The sequence below is a fragment of the Rhagoletis zephyria genome, unplaced genomic scaffold (genome assembly GCF_001687245.7).
Source record: "Rhagoletis zephyria isolate East Lansing unplaced genomic scaffold, Rhagoletis_zephyria_1.1 Rzeph_scaffold_30762, whole genome shotgun sequence".
Lineage (NCBI taxonomy): Eukaryota > Metazoa > Arthropoda > Insecta > Diptera > Tephritidae > Rhagoletis > Rhagoletis zephyria.
This window is the reverse complement of record NW_016187818.1, coordinates 1-4,278: the sequence shown is the minus strand read 5'-3', so window position 1 is coordinate 4,278 and position 4,278 is coordinate 1. Positions and strand designations below refer to the sequence as shown.

Sequence of the window (4,278 nt, the reverse complement as noted above, 5' to 3'; positions counted from 1 at the left end):
TAATGCATGAAAATCCTAACCTCAAAAAAATCACCCGTTAGTACAAAAGTTCGGTTTTAAACACTTAAACCCACACACACACACGCACGCACAATTTCAAAGGCTGTATTCGCGAGTGTTTCATACAACTTCACAAAAAAACTCGATTTCACAATAAATGGAATCACAGCCAACACACTGTATCCATCAATACCGATTTTAATTCATTATTGTTTTTTTTTGTTTTTTTGCATTATTTAACACGCAAGGTATACAAACAAATGCAGTTCGTTGCATGTTATCTGTAACAGCGATGGAAATGCACGTTCGTTGCTCAAGTCTTTCGATTTTTGCCGCCAACAAACCTAACAAAGCTAAACAGTGTTTTCGAAGTTTTTTCTTTTTCGAAAATTCGTTGTCTTACAATTGTAATGTTTTCCTTTTGAAATTTCTTATTAACACCAACGTAAATCTAACCAAGCGCCGCGTTAAAGGCTTTGCATTTTTTATATATATATTTTTTTTTTTGAAATTGGTTGGGCTAACCGTAGCTGCTGCTGCAATGTTATAACAAAATAGTAAAGGCAAGGAACCGTATTAATAATAATTAACCAACGCAGAGCTGTGAGCTGAATTTGGATTCGCGGTCAATGCTTACTCTTCTCTAACCCCTTTTCTGTGCTAAATGTGCGCTTCATCTACGAAAGTGTATGGCAAGGAAGATTTTCGTTTATGGCTAGTTTAGTTACGCTTTGATTTAAAGCGCAAATAAACATTCAGAGAGAGAGAGTGTGTATACCTCCTACTACGTGGCAAACTATTTTTCGAAACGAAAATTTCCTTTGAATACACTGGTAGTGCGAAAATTTATCCAAGTATACAAATATATAAAGAGCTTTTTTAACAATATTCTCTTAAATTCATTATATTTCACAGACGCCACCACTTCGGATTTGCCAGCAGGTGTGCTTTACCGTGTCAAGGCGACCTATGGCTATGTGAAGGAGGACGTCGACGAATTAAGCTTCGAAGTTGGCGATATTATACGAGTTATTGAGTATGACGATCCGGAGGATCAGGTAAATATGAAAATGTGAAATTTGTGACTAACAATTTGCGAAGGCTTGCTTGGTAGATTGACATCTGCTCTGCCAGCGTGAATGTTTTAATTACAAAATTCAGAAAATTGCAGGAACTTTTTAAGTGACCTCGCACAGGTCGTAGATCTGTTCGAGCAATCTACAAAACTGTGCTTAAAATTCTTCTAATATCCCGAAATTCTCACTAAGTAACTCAAAAAGTTGCAAAGTGTTATTCTTATGCCAAAAGAACCTGCCGCTTATGAATCCACGCAAATCTATATATTTGTCTGACTCAAAATTTATGAAATTGTACGTGTGTTGAAATTTTTCGCATCCCACTCACCTTCGAACCTCTCCAGTGGGAATTAGAAGCACGTAATAATACCTTATTAGCAACTTACTCTTCACCTGGCAGTCATTACCATTTCCCTGCCGAACGTCCCTTACTTTTACAAAGGCATGGCCGCCTTATGTAAGTAGGAATTTAGAATGTACATTTGGTATCAGACATACTTCTGAGCCGCTTTACAAAGTAAGTTACGTGTAATGCAGAGCAGTCGCTCGGAGTAGTTCGGTGCTTGGAAATAACTTCGGCTGCACGTTATTTTGCAACTGACAGCGTAATGTGTCTTCGGAGGTGTTCATTTTGCCCTTTACTAGTAGATGACATTGGCCATGATGACAATTTTGGTACTAAAAACTGAAAGAAAACATGGCTTACCTCGCAAGGTGCTTACCTATTTTCCCAGTGGGTCATTCTAGAAATTCATGTTTTCGTGTGAAGGCGAAGTTGTATTTGAGAAAATTTGATAAGTATTCCCTTTTTGCATAATTTCCCTTCCGTCCCTTTATGTGCTTGCCTTTCACATCTTCACCGACTATGTTCCGTGACTTTATTAAGCGTAGTTTTTCATTTCAAATTTGCAGGAGGAAGGCTGGTTGATGGGCCAGAAGGAGGGTACGGACGAGAAAGGTTTATTCCCTGCTAACTTCACACGGCCGATCTAGACGACCAAGCGGACAAGCAGCAAACAACAGGAGGCCAGTGCAACGAACAAAAGAGCATCAATCAATAAAAATAAGTGAAGAATAAGAAAAGGAAGCAAAACTATCTACATCGAGAATTTAGCACCGAGTTTTAAGCAGAAGTAGACAATGAAAGGCCGTAAATACAGTCCAAAAATGGCGTTAAATTGACTGCAGCGAATGCAAGAATAATTGTTGTTTTTTTTTTATAAATATTTATAAATGAATTTTCTCTGTAGAAAAATCTATGTACACTCTTCTATCCTAAAGCACACAGAAGCAATCAAAAAAGCAAACTGACGAAATTTGCTGTAGAACTTCTGAATTGGACGCCAACTTTTACATTTGGACTTACAACATATACAATAGAATGTATTAACATATATACGTATATTACATTATGTAGTAACTACACGCATACATACATATGTATACCCATGCAAAGTGCATATATTTTGTTCTGCTGTCTTATACATACATATGTATATATTTTTGTTCATATTTGCAATACTACATATTTTTATTTATATTGACTATTTTTGTTTTCAATTAAAAAAAGAACAGTAAAAAAACTAAACATTAAAAGCTTTTTTTTTTTTTTTATGAATGCAGAAGTTAGTAAAAATACGCTGTTGATCACAATATTTTTGAGATCAAAGGAATCGGCCGGATTCTGTATTCATGCCACGGCATTAAAAAAAAAAACTTTGTTTTATGTGAGTTTTCATTTTATTTTTCACTCGTGCTTCCTTACCACATTTCTTGAATTCAAATCTTTTACAACAAAAATGTGTATTTGAATTCGAATTGTAAATTGATTATTTCACTAATTAATAATTAAACATATCAGACAGATTTCGTTTATCAAAAAAAGTTAAATCAACTTTTCAGATGAAAGTCGATCAAAAATTTATTGTTATTGTTAATTTTTTAATATGTATACATATTATATTTTAATAAATAAGTTTCACTTGAGAATGGGTAAAACGGAGTAGGCTAAAAGCGCTAACTAATATTTATTAACAAACTATTTATTTACTATAAATTTGAAAGAACACAAGAGTTAAGTATCCATTTTTGGTTGGTTGGTGGCTATGCGATCAACATTTTGCTTAAAAATGGAATGTTTATGTTAACAAAAAACAATACAAAACAAGAATATTAGCAAAACTTATAGATACATAAAGTGTTGATTTACACTGAAGTTCGCCGCCGATCGTAAGAAAGTGGAATGCACATTTTAATTAAAACAAATCAGAGAAATTATTACGTGGGAATAACGAGGGGGGAATCAGTATAAACGCGTAGCATACAAAAATCATTTATACAAAAATGCAAAAACATACATACGATATAAACGGAAATAACGGAAAATGAAAATAATAAACAAGGCCACAAACCTGTTTTCAGGCAGTTCACAATATTTATCAAAAATTGACCTCAACAAAATTTGACGAACACATTAATGCAAATATTTGTATGTACGTTTTACATATCTGCATTTGATAGTTAGAATTTGTGCGCAAAACAAGAGCATACATACATACATACATATGTGTTAAATAACAGTCTACTTACGTTAGAGTTAAGCGTAAAAAAATAATGATTATAAAAATAATGATTTTGATATATGTAAATCCCAGCATGAAACGAAAAAACAAGANGACAAAAATACACATTTTAGAAGAAATCAAAAGTCAGTTGATGACTAAAAGCAGTTTACACATGTTTAAATCGAAAAATAAATAAATAAGAAAGAAAACCAAACTACATTAATTTTGATTTTGGTTACTTTTGAGCAAGTAAATGTGGTGAGTTTTTAATAAATCTTAAATTTTTTTTTAGTATCTAACAAATTATGCGGACAATTGTAGCGATGCCAAATGTTTATTAGACATAAATTTGCACAATTTCCACCGCATTGCGGTTTTGTAAAAGTTAAAACCAAATTTTTTTTTTGTGAATATACATATTTTTTTTCCCCATAAAAAGCTGGTACTTTATCTGTTATTTATGTTGATGGTTTTTGAGTTTAAGGAGGAAACAACAATAAAAAATAACCATTTCAAATATGAAAGATATATCATCTAATATTTCATTTGATTGAACTGTATGCAATGATTATTTATGTACATACAGATATAGAATATGTACCACCATTACTGGTCAAATTGTAAAGAACACCACAATT

The 4,278-nt window shown here is 32.9% G+C and overlaps 1 long non-coding RNA gene across 1 annotated transcript; it reads left to right on the top strand.

The window, feature by feature from the left end:
* Nucleotides 1-44: 44 nt before the first annotated feature.
* Nucleotides 45-3,687, top strand: LOC108383105 (uncharacterized). The gene is made up of 2 exons (XR_001849725.1): nucleotides 45-1,058; nucleotides 1,989-3,687. It is a non-coding gene; the product is annotated as an uncharacterized LOC108383105 (long non-coding RNA).
* Nucleotides 3,688-4,278: the final 591 nt, after the last annotated feature.